This window comes from Odocoileus virginianus, chromosome 18 (assembly GCF_023699985.2).
Source record: "Odocoileus virginianus isolate 20LAN1187 ecotype Illinois chromosome 18, Ovbor_1.2, whole genome shotgun sequence".
In the NCBI taxonomy this organism is placed as follows: domain Eukaryota; kingdom Metazoa; phylum Chordata; class Mammalia; order Artiodactyla; family Cervidae; genus Odocoileus; species Odocoileus virginianus.
In genome coordinates this window covers 20,780,372-20,793,665 of record NC_069691.1, presented here as the reverse complement: position 1 = coordinate 20,793,665, position 13,294 = coordinate 20,780,372, and the positions used below count along the sequence as shown (strand labels likewise).

General features: G+C 37.6%; 1 protein-coding gene across 1 annotated transcript in view; it reads left to right on the top strand.

Annotated features, from left to right (window-relative positions):
* The first annotated feature begins 2,373 nt into the window (after positions 1–2,373).
* Positions 2,374–13,294, top strand: part of RFX3 (regulatory factor X3) — a 427,651-nt gene continuing 416,730 nt past the window's right edge. The window contains exon 1 of the mRNA XM_020879415.2: positions 2,374–2,535. The gene's annotated coding sequence lies outside the window, so the exon portion shown is untranslated. The remainder of the gene's footprint in view (positions 2,536–13,294) is intronic.

The following is a 13,294-nucleotide window of genomic DNA, read 5'->3' as shown; positions in this document are numbered from 1 at the left end:
CATAAGAACTTAGAGTCTTGATTCTGATCATGTTTTCCTCTTTGCTTTGACCATCAAGAATATCAGAGGCAAATTCACTACTGGCTTTTAACCATCATACAGACCTCATAATGCACTGGCAGTGTCCTAAATTTACTCTTCTACCTTTCTTTTTTTTATTGGGGTATAATTGACAGGAGGACAAGGAAGCCTGGCATGCTGCAGTCCATGGGGTTGCAGAGAGTTGGACATGACTTAGCAACTGAAAAACAACAAATAATTGACAAAGCATTATATGAGTTTCAGGTGTACAACATGATTTGAAATTGCCATCACTTTTTATTATTGATTGTACAGTATTGTGTTTTGGAAAAAGATGTGGTATAAGTTAAAAAAAAGTAAACTTTCTGGAATTCTACAGTAAACCTAAAACTAAATCCAATTCACTCCAGATCCCCCAAGAATCTTTCTGCTCATTTTCTCATGACCTCTAGGGCTGCAAATGGTATGGTAGCTCATTCTCTAGAAGGCAGTTAATCACAGCACATGGCATCTGTCAGAGAACACAGCTCTGGTTTACTGCAATGAGAATGCTAGCTGGTCCTGACAACGAATGTACTGATGCATTCCATGAGTGCATGCTGGTGGATGTGTCTAACAGAAGCAGAGAAGGTTTGATATTTACTGGGGGATAAACAAATAACATGGCAACATTGTCACCTGGTTGGTCCTCCTGCCTCGCCTTCCATCATTTATTGGTCTTCCAGAGCTGAATCACACTGACAAGGTCAATTCTCTCTGAAAAGCACATCTCTGACTCTTGCATTACCACTCACTCGGGTGCCTGAACTCTTGCTTTTGTGCGGCACACACTTTTCCTCTCCTTCATTGCCCTTCCCAATTTGGCTTTTCCTCCTCAGTTTTCTCCTGTTCTTCACAGCCTTCCCACTGAGCAAAGTAGCATCTGATGCTCTTGTTACACAGCTTTTTTTTTTTTTTTTTGAGAGGCCATTACAAATTTACAGAGATAAAAATAACAATATGAATGATGTATTGTGCAAATCTCTTTAAAAGCCTACAAAAACAGCAGAAAGAAATCAATTAGAATTACCATGGCAACTACCAACAATTTTATATGCAAGAATGAAATAACATAAGAAAAGTAACAAAATAGAAAAAGCATAAACTGATCGAAATACCATGAAATGTTTGTGAAGTAAACACTATACAGTGACTCCTCATGAAAATAGATTTCATTAAGGTAAATGAAATATAGTTTAACTCTTCATTACAAAGGAGCCAGGTATACACAGTGAAATAAACTATTATTGATGAACTCTTAATGATGTAATTTTTCAGTTAACAGTATTTTTGGAAAACAAGTTTAGACAGATTGGGAAAGTAAATTAAAATGTATAAAATGCAATTTTAAATAATAGTGTTTCTAGGGGAAGATTTCTTTACATCTAAGAATATTTAGAACCCATATAGTAAGTTAGATAGAGGTAGATTAAAGAAGTGGGACTTGATATGTAATAGAAGTAACTGATAGAAGTCAGATAAGAACATATAACTCTAGAACATGTGTGATCTGAGTCCTTGTCCCCTGGAGCCAGGTTAGCAACTCCCATTCCTAGATCAGTGGCCTGGAACCTGTCTGGACATAAAAAACCACCTGGGTCATTCAGATCTATATATCCCTACATCACTATGTCTGGAATCCACCCCAAACCTATTAGAACATGTGAGGGTGTGACCTGAGCATTAGTATTTCTTTAGGACTTCCTACCACATGATTATACATGTAAGCCAGCATTGAGCCCAAGGTTGAGTTCATTCTCAGCTTGTTTGTCCTCCTTACACACCTACCATATTTACAGGGCATTTAGTATCTCCCTGTTGGAGTTCCATTGGGAGGCAAAATAATGCCCCTTCCCAAAAGATATCTGCCTCCCAATTCCTGGAAACTGAATGTGTTAGGTCACGTGGCAAAGGGGAACTAAAGTGCAAATGAAGATAAGGTTGCTAATCTGCTGACCTTAAAATAAGGAAATTGTCCACGTGACCCCAATATAACTGCAAAGGTCCTTACAAGTTAAAGAGGGAGCCAGGAGAAACAAACCTAGAGAGGAGCACTCAGTCTGACATGCTTGAGCCCGGGGTTTACCAGCCAAGAAATGTCAGAAAGATCGACTTCTAGATCAGCGGGCCCCTTCTGAGGACTGCCTCTAGACCCACAGTCCTCAACGTTTCTGGCACCAGGGACTGATTTCCTGGTTTCCTGTCCATTATTTTCCTATGGACAGGGAGGGAGTAGGGGATGCTTTCAGGATGATTAAGTGCGTTACATTTATTGTGTACTTTATTTCTATTATTATTATAGCATCTCCATCTCAGATCATCAGGCATTAGATCCTGGAAGTTGGGAACCCCTGCCATAGATGCTAGAACATGTGAGAAAATGGATTCTCCCCTGGAGCATGCAGAAGAGATGCAGCTCTGACACCTTGATGCTACCCCAGGGAGCCACGCTTCAGACGTCAAACCTACAGGACTGTAAGATAATCGATCTTTGTTGTTTTAAGCCACTAAAGTTTGCAGTAACTGGTTATAGCAGCAATAGAAAACCAATATATCCTGTCTCCATAAATGATTCCCCCCTCCAAATTCTGAACTTTATGTAGTCCAGAACAGTCAGTACAATTTCTACACCTAAGATGTTTCTTGCTCTTCCATTATGTTGCTATGGTGAATTTGCTGTTTGCAGTCCCACAGAAGATTCTGGTTTACTCTGAGATGCCCATTCACTGTTAGATTCCCATTCCGGCTTCTGTAGTCCTTAAGAGATATATCTCCTTCCATTTTTTAATTTCAGCTAAAAGTTGCCTATACTTTTATTTCTTCAGTTGCTTCATTGATGCTTTACTGTTCTCATTTCCTTTCAGGAATCTACACTCTCAGGGTTTAGATAACTTACTCTTTTCTAACCTGAAAATATAAACTGCCTGATTAAACCTCTTTTGGGGGGACAAAAGAGTACTCAGCTTCTATTTCTCCATCACAGCTGGGTACAGAGGTTCTCATTTTCCCCTTTTCCCCTCGAAATAGGGTGATCTGCCCTGTCCAAACCTCTTGAAGTAAATCTGGCTTCTAGGTGATTTCAGGATATGCTCACCTTCCCTTTCTAGATGTGAGCTCCAGGGTTGGTTTTCTGGATGCTCCTGTTTCATAGAAGAGGGAAAAGTACAAATTAATTCATCTCCAGCAGGGCATCCTATTATATGATGTCTACCACTGTCACCTGAGAATAATGTAAAACTCAAAATGTGACACAGCTAAGGCTCAACTTTTTTTTCAGGAGGTGGGGCTGGTGGTTCACAGGATCTTTTGGATACTAAAACAATGTTTATATATCTGACAGTTGTTAATGCATTAGAAAGCTGGCACAGGAGTATTGAAATTTAAGAGAGACATCACTGTCGATGACATTATTCAGAAAATCACACTGGTGTTCTCACTTTGACATAATGGCATCACGTGTATGATGGTGCACTAACCTTTTGTTTAATCACTGAACTAGAATCCCCTCTATCACTGTGACCATCCAAATCCTGAGGGAAAAACTTGATATTGTTAATGATAATGTAAATATTAGATCTTGAATTCCACTCCTCCTGCCAATTCGTTTCTCTCTGAAGACAAAGCATCAGCTATAATTGCAGTTCTGCCCTAACACAGGGATGACTGCATTTTCAAGTTTAATGATACTATTTTATGGTTGTTCTTACCTTGGGATGAAACTTAATCAGTATGGAATCCTTGAAAGGCCACGTGTGAAAATACCTGGGTGAATGTGTCAATATACTGTGTGTGGAACAACAAGTAATGGGACATTGGGCAAGAAAAATGGGGAAGAAGGAGTGAGAGAAATCATAAAGGAGATTAGTTGAGTGTAAACTGGTGAGAGCATGAAATTGGTGTTTATTAGTTCCTTTCAAGTTTCAGAGTTAGAAATGTCATTATGGGTAGAAACAGCCCCAGATTATACTATGTAAATTATATCTCAGTAGAGCTGTTAATTTAAAGAAGGTACGGGCTACCTGCTTCTGCTTGAGATCCAGTGTCTCCTATAGGTTAAGAGATGCCCTGGAATCTCAGTCCAATTTCAGAATAAAGAGGCAGCTTAACGGGAGTAGAGGAGTGGGTACAATCTCTTCTTTATTCTTGTCACTTCAGGCAAGTGACATGCACCACTGGTTAATTTAGTCCACTCTCTCTCCTAGAACAGGCAAAGCTTATTTAACTTCATACAAAATGTTTACCAATTCAAAAATCAGCTTTAAATGTGATTATTTTAAAGTCCCTAATGGCTTCTGTGGAGAACTAAAGGTTACAAAAGAAAGCATTTTATTTTAATTTTCTCTTCAGTATTGAGGAGGTTACTATGAAAGCAAATGTTGTAATGCAAAGATAAATTAGAATCCTGAGTTTGGAAGGCAACAGAAAACATGGAATCCTTGTGGGAAAAAATTATGTAAGTAGGTTATAAGCTCCAGAGTACTCTAAATGAATAAATGGTGTGCTGGGAGAATGAATGCATGAATACATGTTGGAAAGTTCAACATATGTTCTGTGTAATACTTGGTAAATAAGAGAGTCTAACAACAACAAAAACAATTTGAAAAGAAGTGATACAAGCATGCTTTACTAGAGTTAGTAGATTAAAAACAGAAGGTCTAATTTTTGTGTGTGTGGTTTTAGCTTTACATTGACATAAAGGAAATACATTGCAGTGATTCTGGGGTTAGCCAGACCTGGGTTTTGGGTCAGTTCTACTATGAACCAGCTTTTTGAGTTTTTTTGACCTTGAGCAAGTTTCTTCACTTCTCTAAGTCCTAGTTTCCTTGTGAGTAAAAAGAGATGCATTTTAAAAAATCCCTTGAGTGTTATTGAGAAGAAATAATGTGTAGCCAGTTGCTCATTAAATGTTAGTCCCCTCCCTTCTCTTCAATAATCCTGTTGTGCCTAATAACAACTGAAAATTAGTCTTTGGGGGAAATAATAAAGAAAAAGAGAATAAGAAAGGAAGTTGAATGGACAGGAAATATAAAAGATGGTGAGAGGACCCTTATTGCATTTACTTGTGTGGCAGGTAACTCAACCAAGCTAATCGTAACCTGATTTTTCTTAATATTCTTCCATCTTAGCTAATATTTATATTTGAAGACACACATCCAAAAAAAGGGGGAGGGGGAATAGAACCAAATTAAATGCATTCAAAACTAACAGGAAGACGCTTTTCACTCAGAAAAGCAAAATAAAACCCTGAAGCACTGGTTTTAGAAATGAGAAACATAAAATCAATATAATGGTCTCAAACAGCATTTAAAAAGATTAGAATAGAAAGGAACATTTCCAGTTGTGTGAAATATAGTAAGTTTTATTCCATGATATTCGTTTCAAACAGATAGACATACACATACAATGCATATGTGTGTATCAGGTCACAGCATAAAATATTTTTCTTGCCGTAGGTTGAGGTAAAAAAAAAAGTTTAAAAGCTACTACTCTAAAGAAAAAGAAATAGCTATGTTCCTTTTCAATAAATTAGATTCTCTTTTGGCCTTGTTCATTCAAAGACAGTGTCATTGCTTCTGGGAAGGTAGACTTATTCTCAATAACCTTGTCCTTGAGTCACATCCAGACTATTCGCATGTTATTTCAGATAGTGATGTACTTTATCAATACTTCCATACATTTCATCAGGAGATATGTAAGAAACATTGTCAAGCTGAAGTAAGGGGAAAAATGTGAAAGCAAATTGATATTTTCTTCCAATTCCAGATAGTTCCTCTGAAAGGGAGTACCAAAAATATTATTATTAAGATATGGGGAATACAAAATAGGCTCATCCTGCTTTTTTCTTAAAAAAAAAAAAAAAAAGTTTTCCTAAGTCATCTAAAAGCCATAGAGTGATGAAAATACTTAAGTGTATGGATGAGATGGAAGATATCACAAAGGAATTGGCACTAAGAAAGATTAGTGTTGGCAGAAAAAAACCAAAAACCTGGCAACATGGGAGCTAAGACTTAATGAACTCCAGCATTCCATCAGATGCTTCAGTGGTATTATCTCATTTAATTCTTAGACAAAGGCGCAGGGTACATGCTGTCGTTTTACAGCTAAGAAAAGTGAGGCTGTAATTGGTGAAGTCACTAGACCAATACAGTCACAATTCTAATGCAGATCCTCTTGCTTAACTCCAAGTTTGAGCTACATCTGTCCCCTTCTTTTCCTGTGCTTCCACTATCTGCTTCTTGCTTTTCCTTCATTCCTGTTAATGCTTCGTGCTCTCTCCTCATCAAAACCTTTTTTTTGGAGTAAGTTATTTACACCAAAATGCTGGTGATCATGCTGGTTTTCTTCCCTTTGTAACACAGATCAAACCTTAAGCTAAAGAACTTCCTGCAAGGTGGAATTTAAAAAGTCATGGGAAATGTCAGAGAAATTTTAGAGATGGGAGAAGAGGAAAGGGAGAGGAAGTGGTTTAGGCTGTTCCTGAATCTTTCCAATAAAATACTCTTTAGTGTTGCCCATTTTAATAGATGGGCTTCCCAGTCAGTAAAGAATCTGCTTGCAGTGCAGGAGACCTGGGTTCAATCCCTGGTTTGGGAAGATCCCCTGGAGAAGGAAATGGCAACCCACTCCAGTATTCTTGTCTGGGAAATCTCATGGAGAGAGGAGCCTGGCGAGCAACAGGCCTTAGGGTCGCAAAAGTTGAACACGACTTAGTGACAAAAACACCACCAATATAAATAAATAGTTCTTTCAAGACAATGGAAAGTTGCCCAGCCTACAAGCTACCTCAAGATCAACCTGACTCCTCCATGTGCTTTGCATTCCAGATCCATTTAAATTTCATTTGCTTTGCTTACATGCCGATGCTTTTTGTATTTAAAATTAAAACAAACTACAGTTAAGAAGGCCACTAAAAATTTCTTATTTTAAACTGTCACCTCGACAGAGACCTCATTTTTTCCTGCTTTTGACTCCACACCCACAATTAACCCACAAACAACAAATGACTGACACATAAAATTCAGAATCAACAGAAAGCAGTAGCCACCATCTTTTGTTCTAGCAGTGCAGGCTTTCATTTTCATACAGTTGGCGTCTAGGGCTTATATTCTCTCATGGGCTTCACTGGTGGCTCAGGTGGTAAAGAATCCACCTGTAGTGCAAGAGACCCGGGTTCGATCCCTGGGTTGGGAAGATCCCCTGAAGAAGGGCATGGCAACCCACTCTGGTATTCTTGCCTAGAGAATCCCATGGACAGAGGAGCCTGGTGGGCTAACAGTCCATGGGGTTGCAAAGAGTTGGACATGACTGAGCGACTAAACACACACACACACACACACACACACACACACACACTCATATTCTCAGGCCCAGAGACATTTAAGAAGCACCGTTCTATCCACAAATAAAAATGCTGGGCTCTTCTCTATCTCACCAGGTGCTGTGGGTACTCTTTGGCCTAGGAGTCCTCTTTGGTCTTGATGTTCAATTGTTCAGTTGCTCAGTCGTGTCTGACTCTTTGTGACCCCACAGACTGCAGTACACCAGGCTACCCTGTCCTTCACTGTCTTCCAGAGTTTGCTCAAACTCATGCCCATTGAGTCGATGAGTCTTTGGTCTAGTGGTCCTGATTTGGCACAGCAGGGAAGCATACTCACAGAACAGTCAAGTGGGAGTGACGTGAAGACTTACTACATGGAATGTCTTATTGCTCCTACAGTGCTTGCAAGGGTTCCCACGCAAACTGGACACTTTCCCCCTCAAAGGCTGTATCACTCTTGGCACAGGCTCTGGGTACAAGGGCAAAACCTTTGCGCTAATGCAAAATCATGATGAAAAAGAAAAATCATGATGGTGTTCTTCTGGATTATAACCTGTAAGAGCTATTGCCTTGCCTTTCATATTTAGGTCTATAATACCTCTAGTATTGATTTCATTATGTTGAGCTGTAGGGCTATAATTTCATTCTTTTTTCTGTTTGGAGATCTAATTGTCCCAGCTTCATTTTTCAAAAAGACTATCCTTTTCCTTCTTCCTTACAGTGTTTCCTTTGTCATTACTGGAGTGTCCAAATACGTGTATGAGTGTCTCTTCATCTGCGCTAGGTCTATATGTCTATTCTTACACTGATACCATGCTCATTCAGTATCAGAGTAAGTCTTCCTGTCTTGCTCTTCATCTTCAGGAAAATCTTTGCTATTTTTAGCCTTTTGTATTTCAAACTGAAATTAGAATCAGCTTATCCAATTCCTTTAACAATCTCTTGGGGTTTTGACTGAGATTACATTGAATCTATATATCAACGTTGGTAGAATTATACTTTTTATAGGATTCAGTTTCAAGTCTATATTGATAGGGTATCTATTAGGTCTTCCTAAATGACTCTTAGTAAGTTTTTTATTTGGATGTATTCCTGTATGTATAGTATTTTGATGTAATTTCAAATTGAACCTTTAAAATATTTCATTCTCTGTTATCAATGACATATAGAAAATATTGATTTTTGTGTGTCGAATTTTAGCATACAAACTTACACATTCAATTATGAATTTGAATACTTTATGTTATATTCTTTTTTGTTTCTCCATATGCAATCACATATTCTGTAAATAATGTTTTTCTCCTACTTTTCCAACCCTTTATTTTATTTTCTTGCCTTGCTATTCCAGTAGATAATGTTAAAAGGTGTGTTAAAAAGACAGAATAAAATTAAGTATAATTTTGTTCTGATGTTAGAGGGAAAACTTGCAACATTTTACTTTAGAGGAAAGACTTTCAACTTTTTACTTTGAGAATTTTGTAATAAGGATTTCTTTTGTTTCCCTGAAGATATCTTTTATCAGCATAGGAAAGTTCCCTTTTTCCTTCTTTTATACTTTTCAGTTATGGGTGGACATTGAATTTAATGGCATTGTATCTCTTATTCCTGGGAAAATGTAACTTGATCATATGTTTGCCTGTATTTTATTTATGATTTTTGCATCTATATTCGTGAGTAAGAATGGCTGATAACATTCCCTTTCCTTATTGCACTTGTCAGATTTTGGTATCAAGAGTTATACTAGTCTTGTAAAGTGATTTCAAGGCTTCATCCTATTTTTTTATTCTCTGGAAGAGATTTTTTAAACCTGTAATAATTTCTTCCTTAAATGTTTGGTAGAAGTCACTGTTGAAACTATTTGGGTGGGCCTAAAGTTTTTTTTTTTTAATGACTTTGCATATATATTTTTGGTTGCACTGGATCTTCTTTGCAATGTGGGGCTTTTCTCTAGTTGCAGTGAGTGGGGGCTACCTGCTAGTTGGAGTGTGGGTGAGCTTCTCATTGCGGTGGCTTTTTGTTGCAGAACTCGGGCTCTTGGCACGTGGACCTCAGTAGTCGTGGTGCTGGGCTCAGTAGTTGCAGCTCCCAGGCCCTGGACACAGGCTCAGTAGTTGTGGTACACAGGCTTAGTTGCCCCATGGCATGTGGGGTCTTCCCGAACCAGGAATCAAATCCTCCTCTCCTGCATTGGCAGGCTGATTCTTTACCACTGAGAGAGCCTAGAGTGTTATTTATGGGAAAGTTTTTCATTCCTCTGTCAGTTTTATTTGACTGTTCACAGTCTCTATGTCTTATATGGTTAAGTGGTTCATAGCATCCTTTTTTCATTTTTTTTTAGTGTGTATAGAGAAGGCAATGGCAACCCACTCCAGCACTCTTGCCTGGAAAATCCCATGGACAGAGGAGCCTGGTAGGCTGTGGTCCATGGGGTCGCTAAGAGTCGGACACGACTGAAGCTGCAGCAGCAGCAGCAGTGTGTACAGAATCTGTCATGGTAAACCTTTTTCATTCCTGATACTGGTAAATGTGCTTTTGCTCTTATTTTCTGAATTAGTCCTACCAGGACTTTTATCATCTGTTCAAAGAACCAACTTTTGACTTTGCTGAAGCTCTCTATCATATGTTTGTCTTCTTTTTTTATTAACTTCTGGTCCAATCATTATTTCCTTTGTTTTAATTTCTCTGAGTTTAATTCACTTTAATAATTTCTTTACAGGACATAATGCTTAGATCACTAACTTTTAGCCATTTTTATTTTCTAACATTGATTTAAGTCTTTAAATTTCCTTCTAAGTACTATATTGGCTGCTTTACATAAGTTTTGATCTATTGAATTTTCACCAGAGTTTAGTCTCTGTGATTTCTTCTTTTAATCTCCATTGTGCTTTCTTCTTTTATCCATTAATTATGAAAAAAATGTATTTCTAAATTTCCATACTTAGGGGATTTTTCTACTAATTAATATCTACCATAATTTCATTGTGTTGGAAAATGCATTCTATTGAGAATTTTATAGCTGTGCAAACTTGAAAAGAATATGTATTTTGCAGCTGTGTCATTTAGGTCACTTTGTTAATCATGTTGTTTATGTCTTATATATTCCTTTTTGTTTTATTTTTTCAGTTACTGAGAGAGATGCACTAGAAATTTCTCACTATGATTGTGCATTTGTCTATTTTTCATTTTAGTTATGCCAATGCTTTCTTCATATTTTTAGTCCATGTTATCAGGCACATTCAGATTTTAAATTGTTATTTGCTCATGGACAATAGGACATTTTATCCTCTTGCTGTAGAATCTATGCTAATGCTTTTCACTTTAAAGTCTACTCTGTTATAGTATACTAAAGCTGATTTCTTTAAGTTAGTATTTACTTGACTTCTCTTTCTTTTTTTTTCCATTTATTCTCAAACTTCTTATATCCTTGTATTTTAAATATGTCTCTTTAAGCAGTGTATAATTTAGTTTTATTTTTAAATCCATTCTGCCATTCTGCACATCTCTCATTTGAACTGAATATTTAGTCCTTTTATATGCAGTGTAATTACTGATATTTAAGTTAAATCAGTGGTCTTACTTTGTGCTGCTTATTCTAAGTATTCTATTTGGATTATCTTTCTTTAACATTCCAGTTTTTGTCTCTACTAGCTTCCAAGTTGTAATCTTTTCCAGTTTTTTTGAGATGGTTTAATTGCAAATATCTTTTTTACCATATCAAACTTTAATGTTAATTGAAAATATTCTGTTGCTTTCTGACTTCCTTTGTTACTGTAGAGAAGTCAATTTTCAGTTTAACTGTTCTTTTGAAAGTAATTTTTTTTCTTATGCTGTTTAAGATTTTCTCTTCATCTATGGTTGTCTATAGTTTCACGAGAATGTCTAGATGTGGATTTATTTTGATTATTATGTTTAGGGTTCAATGAGTGTTTGAAATTGTTTCTTTTTGTCTTTCTTCTTTTGTAATGATTTATTTTTGACTGCACTGGGTCTTCATTGCTCCATAGGCTTTTCTCTAGTTGTGGCAAGCGGGGGCTTCTCTTCGTTGTGGTATGATGCTTCTCATTGCTGTGGCTTCTCTTATGGAGCAAGGCTGTAGGTGCATGGGCTTCAGTAGTTGTAGCACTTGGGCTCTGGGCTCAGTATTTGTGGCTCCCGGGATCTAGAGCAAGTGGTCAGTAGTTGTGGCACATGGGCTTAATTGCTCCTCTGTGTGTGGGGTCTTCTCGGATCAGGGATTGCACCCATGTCTCCTGCATTGGCAGGCAGATTCTTTACCACTAAGCCACCAGGGAAGCCCTTTGTTATTGCTTTTGAAAAATTCAGAGCTATTGCTTAACCTCCATCCCATCCCTTTCATTACACCCTTTTTTGGTTAGAATGTCTCATGATTAACCCATATACCTCTTACCTTTTCTTCTATGACTTCCTTCCTTTTGTCTCTTTGTGCTGCATTGCAGACATTTTCATTTTCCTATCTTCCAATTTATATATTTTTAATATGACAAAACTTAATTTGCCCTTAAACCCACCTTAATTTTGAATATTACATCTTTCAAAGTTTTGGGTTTTAATGGGCTATGTTAAATTTTAAGGTATCCAGTTCACTTCTGATATTTTTAAGCTTATACTTTATATCATAATTGTAACAAGCATGATTATTTTATGAACCATGTCTGATAGTTCTAAGAATTCAAGTTGTGAGTCTTCTTTCTGTTGTCTTTCTTCTGTTACTCATCCATTGCATCCTATTGTCTTATAAACTTAGTTATTTTCCATTACATATTAGATGGTATATTTTGCAAATTATTTGGGGAAAATCTTGAGGCCTGATGTGGTGAGGTCTTCCTCCAGAGAAGATATTCATTTGCTTCTGCAAATAACAGTAGGTGTTATTATTCCAGAAATATCTTAACATACTATAAGAGTTTGAGTTTACTTGACCATTATGTGATGCAAAGCTGACTGCAAACCCATGAAAGGGCTGATCTACTTAGAGTTAGTCTTCATATGGAAGGTCTGGTTCTTCAGATTTTCAACTCAAAGGAAGCTTGGTGTATCAAATCTCTGTTCCTGGCAGGCTTCAGTCTTCAACCTCTGTGTGTTTATCCCTGGGACCATCACCAAAAGGGTGGCCCAGCTTTGCAGCTGCTTTCCCAGACTTGACAAAAGCCCTTAGGGAAAAAACATTTTTAGGTTTAGGTTTATCCTTCTAGCTTCTTGTTGTCTTCTGTCTTGACCCCAAATTTCCTTGCTATCTTGCGATTCTATGATGCTTCAAAAAGATGTATTTTGTAGTTCATCCAACTTCTTTGGTTGTCCTCAGTAAGAAGAAAATAAAAGAAATCCCATTAGATGTTTGAGGAAATCAATAAGGTATTATGTAGAGATATATACTATTTTGATGGACTGTTTAAAGTCTATACCTGTTTATCTCTAAATAATATCTTAATCATCAAAGTAGCTAGGAAATGAGTTGGATTCTTCTACTGGTTTCTTTAGAGGAGTGGTGTTGATGATAAGAAAGGGTAGGGGGATGACTGCCATCTTCATAATTCACCCCTCTGTGCTCGTTGAACTTTGAATCATGTGTACACATGGCAGAGGGCTTCCCAGGTGGTGCAGTGGTAAAAAAATCCTCCTGCCAATGCAGGAGACAAAAGAGACACAGGTTTGACCCCTGGGTTGGGAAGATCCCTTGAAGGAGGAAATGGCAACCCATTCCAATATTCTTGCCTGAAAAACTACATGGACAGAGGAGCCTGGCAGGCTAAAGTCCATGGGGTCTCAAAGAGTTTGACATGACAGCACACACACATACACATATGGCAGAAGCCACTCAATGTTTGCAGTATATGTTCTCCCTCTTCCTTTTAGTAATAGAGGGACTATGTGTGCAGCCTCTTGGGAAGGTGGGTC